This window comes from Crotalus tigris, unplaced genomic scaffold (assembly GCF_016545835.1).
Source record: "Crotalus tigris isolate CLP2741 ecotype Arizona unplaced genomic scaffold, ASM1654583v1 scf7180000024281.4978605, whole genome shotgun sequence".
In the NCBI taxonomy this organism is placed as follows: domain Eukaryota; kingdom Metazoa; phylum Chordata; class Lepidosauria; order Squamata; family Viperidae; genus Crotalus; species Crotalus tigris.
Window position 1 is genome coordinate 3937525 of NW_024100453.1, and position 14409 is coordinate 3951933.

General features: G+C 40.1%; 2 protein-coding genes across 9 annotated transcripts in view; one reads left to right on the plus strand and one right to left on the minus strand.

Annotated features, from left to right (window-relative positions):
• TP53INP2 (tumor protein p53 inducible nuclear protein 2) overlaps window positions 1-13576 on the minus strand; it is a 36012-nt gene extending 22436 nt beyond the window's left edge. The window contains exon 1 of one of the 5 annotated variants that reach the window (XM_039323741.1): window positions 13234-13576. The gene's annotated coding sequence lies outside the window, so the exon portion shown is untranslated. Of the gene's footprint in view, window positions 1-11890; window positions 12097-13233 lie in introns of those variants that run through there. The other 4 variants (XM_039323744.1, XM_039323746.1, XM_039323745.1 and 1 more) reach the window with 4 other exon arrangements.
• A 93-nt stretch (window positions 13577-13669) lies between these two features.
• The window catches only part of PIGU (phosphatidylinositol glycan anchor biosynthesis class U), a 100290-nt gene continuing 99550 nt past the window's right edge, over window positions 13670-14409 (plus strand). For all 4 annotated transcript variants that reach the window (XR_005554360.1, XM_039323738.1, XM_039323739.1 and 1 more), the window contains exons 1-2: window positions 13670-13796; window positions 14227-14293. The gene's annotated coding sequence lies outside the window, so the exon portion shown is untranslated. The remainder of the gene's footprint in view (window positions 13797-14226; window positions 14294-14409) is intronic.

Consider the following 14409-nt stretch of genomic DNA (forward strand, 5'->3'; position numbering starts at 1 on the left):
AAATTGTCTTGTAATTTAGTGCCATTAATGGCACTGAAAAAAGAACTGGCAAGACTAGTATTGGGTGGGGATGAGGGTCCATTTCCATCACATAGCAGGGAGATGGCTGAGAAGGAGGAGTGTGAAAAACGATCATGGCACATGAGCTTCCCAAGCACTGGGACTGCCATGCTAGCTGGAATTCTGAGTATTAAAGCAGAAGTTTATCCAAAACAAGAGCCTGGCATGTTTGCTAATAACAAAGCATTGCTTGCATCATATTTTCACAATAGTAAGTGGTAAAAGGCCAGACTGCTTTTTCTTCAAAAGAATGGTACATTTGTGGAAAAAGTAGTTACCAAACTGCTAGGCTAAATAATAAGGGAGAAACTCATGAATTCCTGCACTGAGCAGGATATGGGATTCTGTGACCTTAAATGGCTCCTTCCAAATCAGATTCCACGATAATCGGGTGTTTAGAAGGCCTTTTTTTTACAGTCATGCTCCCAGCTCATGTGTTTCATGGGCTTGACCAAACAAGGGATGCCAGAGGAATGACAGGGATCACATACTCTCTGTTTAAAGTCATTTACAAAAGAGTACCTGAACAGAGCATATCTTTAATAATTGCGAAGTGGCCAGAGACCACTGCAATCCTTCCCACATCAAGTGCAAGAGGACTCTGATTTGTAAAATGTTTGTGTTTAGATAAAGCAGAAGTGTACAAGTTTCAGGACTTCAGGTGGCTCCAGAGAAACCTAGAGTATGCACTTCGAGCCCTCATTAGAGTTCCAAGAAACAGCAACTTTGAATGTGATAAACAATCATATTAGCAACTAATGAATGCTCTAATTACTTTCCAAACCTATCATAGTTTTTTTATAGACTTTACCCAATTTTTGGCATTAGTTATTTATATAAATATATATTTATATATATTTCACCTTTATTATCCTGCCATTTGGAGGGAGGCAGGCAACCTCTGGCCTGTGCTCAAAGGTCAATGTAGTTTTTGGTTTAAAAAAAATGCTCTCCAAGGAAACAGTTTGTCCCCACTTCTATGAAATGTGTCCTGTTTCAAAGGATCATTGTTTGCCACTAAAGTCATTTTGAGTTCTCAGAGCCTCAGTAGCTAATCTCCCAAAATTTTACTTCCCAGAACACAACAAAACATCACATTGTTTCATATTTGTAATGCAAAGTTGCTCTGTTCACCCAGCTCTCTTGGTTACTCAACCCATTTTTTAGCTTGACATAACTCTAGGATTACCATATTTGGGCTGCAGACATCAAGACAGAAGCATTTCATTGCTGCTGTTAGTGGTAAAACTTTTGACAGGCCAGATCTGGTAGCCCTAATGTACTGAACAATAGCCACATGGACTCTGTCTATAACATGTTAAAATGCAGAAAATAAAAAGAAAAGATGTAATAATAACCAAGTTTAAGCATGTTTGAAACGGGGCATTGTCTTACCTGAACGCCTTTTCTCAGCATGATGATGGAGAATCCACCAATGGGTTTTGCTTGTCTTCTGCCCGCAGACTAAGTCAGCCAATTTTGCTCTGCCTCTTCCTGGGGCCTCCCATTTCCCAGTCTCGACTGAGGCGAAAGCCATTGTCTATGTTACTGTTTGTTGGCTCAATCCTCTTCCCTGCACAGGACCTGACTGGCCCTAAGGGTGGGAGTGGATTCTCCATTATCATGCTGAGAAAAGGTGTTCAGGTAAGACAACACCCCTTCTCCAGCCTGAGGAGTGGAGAATCCACCAATGGGACATACCAAAGCCTCACTGTCCCTGCGGGTGGGAAGCAGTCTGGGCCTGTGTGCCATTCTCTGATACTATGCACTGGAGGACCCTCCTGCCAAATGAGGCCTCCACAGATGCGAACCTATCTAACTTGTAGTGTCTTATAAAGGGAGAAGGCGAGGCCCACGTCGCTGCCCTACATATTTCCTCAGTCGGTGCGTGAGTCGCCCCACTGCTGAAGTGGCAGCGCTTCGAGTGGAATGTGCAATGATTTGTCTGGGAACTGCTAGCAACTGTCCCTGGTATGCCATTGCTATGCACTTCCTGATCCATCTACTGATTGTGGATGCTGTGACCATTTGACCTCTTGCGTGTGATTGGAAGGAAACGAACAGGGCTTCTGATTTGCGGAAGGGTGCAGTTCACTTAATGTATTGCCTTAAGGCCCTGTGAACTTCTAAGGTGTGCCATTTGCACTCAACCAGACAAGGGAAAAAACAAACGAACAGCCATTTGTCTTTTACTCCTCCCCCCCTTCGAATGAAGTTAAAATAAAGGTAATATACGACCTGATTCAAAGGATTGATTCTGGAGCCAAATAATTCTGTCTGAACGGGCTGTAGACTAAGTCGAGACTGGGAAATGGGAGGACCCAGGAAGAGGCAGAGCAAAATTGGCTGACTTAGTCTACGGGCAGAAGACAAGCAAAACCATTGGTGGATTCTCCACTCGTCATGTTGGAGAAGACCTGGTTCAGCATGTTGCGTGAATGCAGCCAATTTGTCTTTCTTTCATTCATTTTGTTATGTAATTACCGTCACATCAATCCTCAATCTGTGTTAGTGATGCTTCACTAAAGTCTTCTCTCTGTATTGCTTGCAACAACTAAAAATGAACAAGTCAGGCTTTTTAGGTGACTATAAAAGTAAAAATACTATGGTGACTGCATAAAAACAAACACCTTTCTTGGCTACAGTACAGAAAAAGTTTGCTATTATTGTTTTCTGAGAAATTTATCAGTACTCCAGTGAAGCCCTCAATCCTGGTATTTCTTGATGCTCTCCCATGGAAGTGCTAAACAGTCATATATATATATATTTGTAGCTTCAGACAGACTTGTGTTATTTATCTCACCTGGATGATTTTTCTCTTGCATTTTTTGAATGAGAAACTCTGGAATATATGTTTATTTTTTCCATACTCTGTTAGTTGGCTTCCTCACTACATAGCAATCTGACTTCTACTATGGTAATGTTTCTTAACCTTGCTAATTTTTAATTGTGTGGATTTCAATTCCCAGAATACCCTAACCAGCATCATTGAAAAACCCAGAATATTAAATGGGCTGAAGGATACCATACAAAACTCAGGATTTCATTAGAGAAATTCCTGGTAATGAAGCTTTGAAATTCACTTGATACTCTCATTTATTATTTGACTCAGCTGATGAATCTAAAAATTGCCTGATCATTTTTTTCTCCATTAAAAAGGGGAAATACTTGCTGCAAAGAAAATATAGTTCTGTGAACCATCTGCCATACGACCTCTGGAGAGTTGCTTCTTTAATTAAATTTCAAAGAAGTGAATAAATATTAAGTCACACACAAATGGGAGTTATATTTTCAAAGGAACTGGAGCCAGGAAAGAATTTTAAGAAATCTACATCAGATGTGAAGAAATGAAGGATGTTAACAAAATAACAGAAATAACAGAGTTCATAGGGATCTTGGAGGTCTTCTGGTCCAACCCCCTGCTGAGGCAGGAAATCCTATACCATTTCAGACAAATAGTTGTGTAATCTCTTCTTAAAAACTTGCAGTGTTGGAACATTCACAACTTCTGGAGGTAGGTTGTTCCACTGATTAATGTAACTGTCAGGAAATTTCTCCTTAGTTCTAGCTTTTCTCCTTGATCAGTTTCCATCTTTTGCTTCTTGTCCTGCCTTCAGGTGCTTTAGAGAATAGCTTGACTCCCTTGAGATATTGGAACACTGCTATCATGTCACACCTAGTTCTTCTTTTCATTAAACTAGACATACTTAATTCCAGCAACTGTTCTTTATATGTTTTAGCCTCCAGCCCCCTAATCATCTTTGTTGCTCTTCTCTGCACTCTATCTAGAGCAGGCATGTCAAACTGCCAGCCCATGGGCCAGATGCATCATACTGAAAGCATGCCCACCCCATTGCTGGCAATGGGGAAAAAGTCGCAATACGTCGTGTGATGTCAGATGACGTCGTGAGTTTGACATGTCTGATCTAGAGTTTCAACATTTTTTACTTTTGTGGCGACCAAAACTGGATTCATTATTCCAAGTATGGTCTTACCAAGGCATTATAAAGTGGCATTGACACTTCAGATGATCTTGATTCTATCTCTCTGTTAATGCAGCCTAGAACTGTTTTGGCTTGTTTTGGCTGTTGCAGCACACTGCTGGCTCATAGTCCAGTGTTGATTGGAACGGTTGCATATTTGCAAATAAAACCAACAAATGGGACAATAACTGGAGCTGTTACTTGCCAAAAGTCACAGCCTTTCTACTAGCTTTTATTACAATGAAAAACATATGGATGGGCACATGGAATATGGTTGAAATCCATGGTCTCCTGATACAAGGTGCTAGAATTCAAGAGAGCATTCTACTATAAAGATTTTACATCACAAACACAATATATTATCTACCTTGCATTTACTTGGAATGGTGGACATGCACATAGTTTGACCCACAGAGGTTGATCCTGTTTATGTTTAATTTGGATCAGAGAGATGTATTTAAATTTAATTTGGATTGTAATCACATTAACTCGTGAGATGAGTCCTTCCATTTCACCATTATTTCAGTGTCAAGGCTTTTATCAAGAGATCTTACAAAGTTCCCTCTTAAATTGGAAGTAAAATATACTTGCAATTGAAAAGGGTTTACGGAGATGATTAACATCTGCTAATCCTGATAATACTGTTATGTTGACCCTTCAAAGTGAGGATGGGGAAAAATGCAGATTTAAAGAGATAAAACCACATCTGTACAATAAAATTATTAAAACCAATGATATTAAAACAAAAATAATAAATATAATAAACCCTGGTACCAGAACTAATCTTAGCTCATTCTGTCCTAGCACTCACTCAACTTGGGAAAGCCAAGTTGTGAGTCCTTTTGGGAAGTTTAATATTGTGGGGACCTGCCAAATTTCGGGAGGAAGAGTGCTCTATAGGGAAGGGGTTGCCATGGAAAAGGCACACTTCCTAGATCCCACAGATGGCAACACTAATGGGAAGAGACTAGACATCCTATTCAATTTGGTAGAATTGGCAGATGTTCTTAGGGAGAGGCAGTTTCACATATAACCAGACCCCATATCATTGAAGGTAATAAACAGCACTTTGAATTCCATCTGGAAGGAAACTGGAATCCAGTGCAGCTTGTGTAACAAGCATGTAACATGGGTAAACCTAGGGGTATCATCAATCACTGCATATGCTGTTACATTGTAGATCAGTTGTAACTTCCAAGTGGTCTTCACTGGCAGCCCCTTGTAGTGTGTGTTGCAGAAATGCAACTGGGAAGTGACCAAAGATGAATGACTCTGAGCAAGACCTCCCGGTCCAGGAAAGGTTAAATTGTCACACATGAAACAACTGAGCACAGGCCCTGCTAGCCAGAGCTGCCACCTAATACCTTGAGCATGAGCTGTGAGTCCAAGAGGACTCCCAAATTGCACACCAACTTAGTCCAGGAGAAGGCCTCCTTGTCCAGAATCAAAGATGACACATGACCTAGACTTGGGGGGAACCAAAGATCCAGGGCAACAAACAAACACACACACACACACTCACACACACACACACACACACACACACACACATGCTATTAATTAATTTGTATACACAGTGGATGAGTACCACATTTAGTCCTAGACCTAAGGCATTCACCAAGCAGCACCTAGCTTTATTTATTTAAAAGCTAACCAGTGAACTCAGTTAACACTTAGAAAGACCACCAGGAAATATCTGCAAAAACATCCATAAAATATTCTTGCCAAAGCAACTACATGGGTGTGCTCTTGAAGTGAGCAGAAATCAGGCTTGATTCAAAGAAAGTGTTATCCTTTTTTCAGAATAGAACCATTAAAATAAAGGTTCTCAGAATATTAAAAAAAAAATCAGTAGTGGAAAAAGCCTCCAAAATAGTACACTAAAGACGGAAAAGCCTCATTGATTTTCAGCATTAGAGAAGAAAAATAAAAAAAAACCATTAACATTTGAGTGTGAGGTGTGTGTGAAAAAGGCAACAACTAAGCAATTGAAGCACCACCATGCCCTTTTTCTAGGTCATGGGAACCATCTTGATTTTTTGACCCTTCCCCACAGATCCCTTGGAACAGAGTACTCTGAAAAAAGCAGAGCTGGCTGAAACACTAACAGGAGCCTTGTACAACTGCTGAATTTAACTGAAAGTCCCATCTGTTCAAAATAAAACCAATCATAAATCGGTAGTAGCCATAACCTTTGTTTTATGCTGGCCCCAAGAATCCCCTTAAACTGCATTACATGGCAGGGTTTACTTGTGAACATCTAGACAGAGATGCATAAGCACCTTCAGGATCAGAAATATTAGAAATGTGGCTATGCTGGGGGCACGAGAAAAATAAACCTGCTGAGTAGACATCTGTAGGTGACCCAGTTCTGAAAGCATCTGCCCCAGGATAAGGCTGGATGGGGGATAAACATATGCATCCCCCTCTCCCTTTCAAGGGGGGAGAAGGAAACGATACCATTGGGATTATGGATCAGTAAACTTAATACCATCTGTTGTCAGGGAGAGGAGATTAAACTCATGGGAGACAGTGACTTTCCTCCCCTTTCCAGCATAAGGACCAGTTACAGCCTTCCAAGCTCTGGTATGGAACTTAAAATACACTGGGTAATCTTCTTCACCCAATTGCTCAACCTCAAACCTTTCAGACACAACCAATCCTTCTAAAACATCCTTCCAGAGGAAGCTCTTCAGTATGTAGTCAGAAACAACGCATTTGGATAGTTTCTGCCTGCCCACACTGGTGTCTTGTTAAACTCTGTATTGTCCAGATTAACTTAGAATCATAGTTTTAACATAGAACCAAAATTTTGCAGGCTATCTAGCCCAACTTTTTTTTAAGGAAGGACCAGCAAGGAGGGTGTTCTGTTTGACAAAAGACCCACCAGCCTCTGTTTGAACAGTAGTGGGTACAGATCTGCCTTAGCAAGATGGTTCATCTTGAAGAGACATATTGCTCTTCCTTTTTCAAAAAATTAAATTTTATATTAGGCATCTTATTCTTCCTTGATGGAGACAAAGTGAAGCCAATCAGCCTCAGGTGACTGATTCATATCACAACTATTTCTATCTGCATGCAAAAGCCACTGTCCCAAGGGAAGGAAAGCAGCATGGCCTCTTCATCGATTGAAAGCAATTTTCATGGAGGCTTGCCTAAGGGACACTCCCCTTGAATCACCATCAAAGCACAATGCCAGCTGTATCAGCCCAATTATACACTTGAGAAATGGAAAACCATCAACTGAAGTCTGTCTTTCTATAAAAATAGAAATGCTTTAAAACTTGTCCTGTCTTTTCCCTTTCTAATGTTTATACAACTTAACCATACACTGCTTCTAGATCAGGGGTGTCAAACTCGCAACATCACGTGCTGTGTCGCGATGTATCGTGACTTTTTTGCCATTGCCGGCAATGGGGTGGGGGTGGTTTCGTTATGATGCATCTGGTGCTGGCAGTTTGACACCCCTGCTCTAGATCTTCCCTCCAGTTTGATTTCTGCTATGTCTATATGCATCTCTTACATTGGGGTAATTTTATTCCTCCTTGTCACAAATTTATGTGAGCATCATTTCCCTCTCCCCAATCAGGAACTGATCTACTTGTGAGTGAGGTGGGAAAAAACTTATCCTAAGTAAACTTTTCTGGATAGAAGAGTGGAGTGCCTCTTTTAATTTTAACTGAAAAAGTGTATCTAATTAGTAGGCAATACTAATTGTGGCTTATGACCACAACAGAGACCGGAGCTTCCAGCATTAAGCAATGTAGTAATTATGTGAATCATGCCCAGTTTTATGATTTTTTGCTGTGATTACGGTAATCACATGGTTGTTAAATGAATCTGGCTCCTCCCGTTGTCTTTGTCAAAAGCTGGCAGGGAAAGTTGCAAATGGTAATCATGTCACACACACAGACACAGACACACACACACACACACACACACACATCCCTCCAAGATGCTGCACCGTCACAAATTCATACTGGTTGCCAAGCACCTAGTTGGTGATCACATGACTGTGGGGGATGCTGCAGCAGTCATAAGTGGGAAACCCCCATCACAAGTCCTTTTTTAAAGCAATGCCATAACTTTGAATGATTATTAAACAAATGATCATAAGTTGAGGATTATCTGTATCTATGACCAAAAAAAGAAAGAGTTGCAGCCAATACAAATACTTTTTCTTTTGAGGGAAATTTTGTGGAATTACAATATTCATATATTTGCCTCTCTCATTTTTATTTTACTGTAAGAATCTTTAATTTCCTACCTCACCCCTGGTAATTTTAAACGTATTAGGTTATCCATTGGCTTGGGCAAAGATGTAAAACAGATAACTATAATTCTGAACAATCAAATGACTGTCGGTGCTTATGACCAATATACCCTGAAATCCTATGTTAAAGTTTATCAGAAAGATGATACTAATTTATACACAAATGTTCTAATGTTGCTTGATTGTATGAGGCAATAAACAGGCCAGGTTTAAAATATAATACCAATATATACTGCAGTTTCTTGGTGTGTGAGAAAATGGAAATGCAAAATATAGTCTCATTCACTTCATCAATTTCACTAAAAGTATATGAATGCAAAAATTGATCTCACTCAGGAAAACATCTATTACAGTACTTATTATACAAGCAACAAAAAAATGACAAAAGCTGAAATGGCTATTGCAGAACTAATCTATGTAGCACAATTTCCTTCAGAAAAGTGGGGACTGCAGTTCTTACATTTCCTAGCTAGCCTAATTGAATCCCAATATATTTGCAGGCTCTCAGGCTGCAGAAAGGTGTTTGGTGTATAATTTAGACAGGAAATCAATTTCTTATTTCATTTTGATTGCACTTCCATATTTTTGCCCTTGAAAAATTGGGGGAAAAAACTAGGAAAGAATATTTGGCAAAGAGATACAAAGGGTAAGATAACCTCCTGTGTTCCAAAGTTGTTACTACATGATACCAAGGAGGGAGGGAGGGAGGGAGAAAAAACAGGGAAAAATGAATTACATCAAAGAAAAAGATCTCATTCAGCATTTTAATTTTAAACAAATTTATTGAGTAGGCAACATTTTTGGCTTATTTTAAATTTTATGAAAATGCATTAGACATACAAGTAGTTATTAAACTACAATCACAATTGAGCCCAAAATTTTTGTTGCTAAGTGAGACAAATGTTAAGTGAGGTTTGCCCCATTTTATGACATTTTGTACTGTAGTTGTTAAGTGAAACACTTCAATACATTGATTTGAACATTTCAAGCAACAGCTTAATTCTTTTTCTGAGTTCTGTTTTATGAAGCCTGAGCTTTCCAAAATTATCCTGTTAGATAAGATCATAAGAGGGGAGAAGAATGATACAAAAAGGAGCAGGTAGGTCTTGTTTTTGTAATCAACCAAGTCAGAGTTTTTAAAACAAAAATATTTTTAGAATGAAGATTTTTTAGTAGAAACCTCACAGCAGAATGGCCACTAATGGTTGCCTAGGAAAACATTACAAAACATACCTAAGAATCTCATAAGGTCACCATCACAGTATAAAAACACTGTGTTTATGATCTTTGTGGAGTTCACCAGCTTCTATTCAGATAGGAGAGTTATGCAAAAAATAACTTCACCTCTCACTTTGGTGTCTCTACTCAACTGTATTTCTTATATCAAGACATAGACTTTACAATCTTGTCTATAGCAAATAAATATTTTTCTTAAAATAAGAGGGATTTAAGAGACTGCTATCAAACATAGCTGATAGCTGAGCTCGACAGCTAGAAGAACATGACTAATATCACAAAAATTCTACTATACATTTACATTTTACAATTGCACTTCATCTTTGAGATACTTGGTGTATCCAAATCCATTATTTGTAATTTCATGGATATAGATGAACTTCTGAGTACTTTCCTAGTTCATACAGCTGCAGAGAAAAGCTTGAAATAATGTTTATACTTTTATTTTATTTTACAAGTGGTTTAATTTAACATAGCATTATTAGTTCATCTTTTAGACATCTTGGTATCATATGTAATCATGTGCTATAAAAACAGATGGCAGCCAGACCAGATGAACACTATAAAGCAGGGGTGTCAAACTCGCAACGTTCTGTGATGTGTCACGAGGTATCGTGACTTTTTTTCCATTGCCAGCAATGGGGTTGGTGCTGTTTCGCCATGACATATCAGGCCATGGGCCAGCAGTTTGACACCCCTGCTATAGAGCTTATGATGCTTGGTATATATGTTGAAACTGTTGACATTTCAGCAAACCTGGACTATTTGAATGTGGCTGCATTTTAGAAATTACTCTTCAGACTTTCCCAACCTGTTATCTTCCAGATGTGCTAGAATTTGACTCCGATAATTCTCAGCCAGAATATCAAAATCAAAAACATCTGGAATGTACCAAGTTGGGAAATGCTGCTTGATTATTTAATCAATGCAGAGATGAAAACAAGTTCTTCCAGTTCAGGAATGCATTCCTACTGATTAAATAATATTTAGTGTAACAATGGCATCTCAAAATAAATACACCTGTTCCCCTGCCTTCCTCTCACACAGAGAAAGAATCATGGTTTGAGGCCTAGTGCTGTTTAAATGTAAAATAACTTTTTAAATTCCTGATCAAGATAAAGACATAGTAGCAGTGTATGATTAGGGAATGCCCATGGAAATCTCAGACACTGAAAGGGCTGAGAAATAAGATGTTCAGTGGAATAGAATTTTAGAGTCATAGCTATTTCTATTATGTGCCATTGAAAGTATGCCAAATAATAGAACATAAGTAATTTTCCTATTCAGAGCAGGTTAGTTTATAGTTTTATAATGTGTGTGTGTGTGTGTGTGTGTGTGTGTGTGTAAATTTCAAATTACCCACTTACCATGACTTGTCATGGATAGGCAACTTTATTGAAAGAATTCTATTTCTGCTAAGTTGGAAGGACACACATAGGGCATGCAGAAGCATAATTTGCATTTTGATATTGTCGCAATGTCACATTTTAAAACAGCCATAATTATATCCAAATTTCCACACCTACACACCCCTTCCATTAGCTTTCTGAAAATCCCACATTTGCAAATCCCATTTTAGTATCACATCTAAGATTTGCCAGCCACTATCATTAAATCATGCTTGCTAAAATATGAAATCAAATATGAACTACACTGCAAAACTATCCGTAATGAAGATAAGTTGATTTTGATGTCAATCCTCAGCCTTTCACTTGTGTTTTACTTGATGCCACTGCCAAACCTCCTTTTCCATCAGTACCAAAATAAAAAGGTGACATTGCTCCCATCAGGCCTTCCATCAAATTATCAAAGGCCTGAGCCCAACTCCAGCACTCCAAAACGTGACAGGCCAACTACCCAGGTCAAAAGAGGACAGCTTCAGCATGCGTAGGTGGGGAGCGGGAGGAGGGAGATTGGAAAGGGCTGGCCTTGGTGACGTCACAATGTCATATGCAAATTATGAGAACGTCAACACAGGCTTTTAGTCCCAGGCAGCCAATAGCAACAGAAATCAGTTTTTAATCTTAATCCGTTAACCAAGAAGCGAATAACAAAAGAAACAGCAAGAGAAGACAACGGAGATTTGAAGAAGAGGAGAAATCACAGTGAAATTAACGAAATTAAGTGTTCTTTTTTTCTTCGGAATCGGATCTAGAAAGTTGTCTTTAACATGATTGCTCCCCTTCTCTCCTCCCCCCCCCCAGCTCCGTTTCGTCTTTAAAGAGAAAAGACACCCATCCTACTTCATTGTATCTGACATAGTGGGCTTTAATTCAGAAGCTGATGTCACTCAACAGTTAAGTCCTTTAAGAAAACGCAAGGCCCTGCCTGGTCTTACCCAACGTTACTTGCCAGGGATAACAATGTTCAGATAAAGAAGGAGTTCCAGATTCCTTTCTTTCCAGCTCTCCGCCTCACCCGAATCTATTCAAGGACACGCCTGAACCAGGTTTATACTGTACTTCTAAACCCAGATCAGTCCCCTTCGCCTAGCTCCACAAAGGGTGAAATCGCCAGCGAAGCAAAACAAACGGAAGGAAGAGACCGAGCAACCGGGCCAACAGTCGCGCTACATCTAGCTGGGCATCAACTGTAGGAACCCACCCACCCCACAACCCCACACAGCCAGAGCGAGCCGGCCGGATTGCGGTGCGTAATCCCTCCCTGGCAGAGCTACGGTAACCTGGCGCTCAAGGCTACAACTGAAGTCCCCGCTGTGATCTGCAGCTAATTAGGAGGAACCTTTTCCAACCCGTAAGCAGCTGCTATGGCCTCAGTGAGAAGGAGAAGCGAACCTCCGCACCCACAAGGCAAAGGATGTTTTCGTCTTCCCTTCCTCCTCCCTACATTTTTCCTTCGTCTCTCCCTGAATTTTAGTCCTTTCTGCGGGTCGGCTGCGTCTCTTCCTGACGGTTCCCAAAGAAAGTCAAGACAAAAGGCTCTTTTTGCACCGTCGGTTGAGGAAGCCAAATCAACGGCTCAAATCCTGAGCTCCTCGCGGGCGCCTTCTGACATTTTTTTCCCGACAGTCTTTTGTTTAATACCGATTCCTTTCCCGAATGAACTAACAATATTCATTACGAATAGTTATGAAGTGGGGTTTCTTTTTTTTTTACAGCGCACCTGTTTTTAAACCTGGGATGTCCTCGTCTCATAAATCTTACACTAATATGATATACGCACGCACACAGCAGTTTTCATCTGCAAGTGGTTTAAAGTAAACAAGATACCACCAATCGCCCCCCCCCCTCGCGCCATACCAAGCGAGTCTGGTTTCTCAACTCAAAACAAAGATCTTGGTCTATTCTGCTACCGCCAAATAAGGCTGCTTTGGTCTCTGCCTGCTAACCAGAAGATGAAAACACAACGCGTCCATAACAATATACCAAGAAATCAACGAAGCACCAAGGCTCACAGATGTACTGCCAAATATAAAGGAGAATTAAAAATCTCCCTTCAGAAAGAAAACCGGCATCAAAACTGAATGCCATACGCTACTGCAAAAAAGAAAATATGCAGTACAGTACTGAATCAAAGAAATAGAAAACAAAGAAACAAAGACACGAGCAATATCTACACTCTACAGCATACAATATCTACCGCAGGTGGTTTCTTTCCCACAAAGAGAGGATACTCAAGTTTAAAAATAAACTGTCCGAGAGAGGGGAGAGCATCACTTACCTTCACTTGCCTTTTAATGTCATCAACTGTTTTGTAAATCAAACCCTACAAGTTTTTTTTAAAAGCACGAGCTTTAGGCGAAGTCTGTGAGGTAGTTTTAATTGAAATCAACAACTAAGGCTCATAATAGAACTGAGGGCTGTTTTTTAAAAGACACCCCACCAAAAAAACATATGCAAGAAAAGGAGATGGTTGCGGTGGTAATGTCAATTGTGTCTCTGATCTTCCCAGAAGATATGCAATACTGCAAAATGCATGCAGATGCCCTTACATCAGGACGCTCTCCCTCCCCAAATGTAGTTTTCGTATTATTATTTTTCGGTTATTGCTGAATCCCCAGTTGATCTTGGCTCAGGAATTGGAACGTTCAAACAGCTGATTGTGGCGTCACAAAGGAGCCCGCCCGCCGCCGGAATGGTAACCGCTCGCAGCAGCCAATAAGAGGCGGCCAACGGCTGAAAGGCGGGCCTTTTTGTGCCTTGGTGGGGGGAGTTTCGAGGCTCCACGTGAGTGTTGAGCCCCGTGGTGGAAAGAAGGGCTGGGCTTGCGACGCAGTGGTAGAGGTAAGTCTCTAACGCAAAATAGATCCCTGTAGTCAATTCGTCCGAGGGATCTGCTGAGGGAGGCGGGACGAAGAACCGAAAATAGGGGGCACCCCTCTCATGGGTTCGCTTTAGAGTCCGATGAAATAAAGAACTTTTTCTGTATCTGCCCCCTCGCCTCTTGAGTTAGTGAGGATCTAAAAAAGCTGCTCAGTTCGCGTTCAGATTTCCAAAGAATCGCCTTGTTAAAAAAACCAAAAACATAGACCCGTGGAAGTGATATTCGTAATGACGCTCAGAAATCACGTTAGGTTACCTAATGTTTGGCTGCCACCATACACGAATTCACAGTAAACGTTGCGCTTGTTTTGCATAAGAATTGTGTGGTTACATATCCTGCATTTCCTTCCCATTCTTAAACACTATCATTGTTTTTTTCCTTTTTCTCCAGACGTCTGTGCCAAATGAGATGGAGTTTTGTCCATTTTGAAGTAGTCCCTTGTTTTAAAAAGTTTATGGTAAAGTATGCTTTATTTTAGATCTTTCTCTTTTTACATAAGAAGAATGGCATTCAATTGAAACATAAGCAAGTTTTTTACAGTTTTATTTTAATCAATCAATCTTTAATTATGGT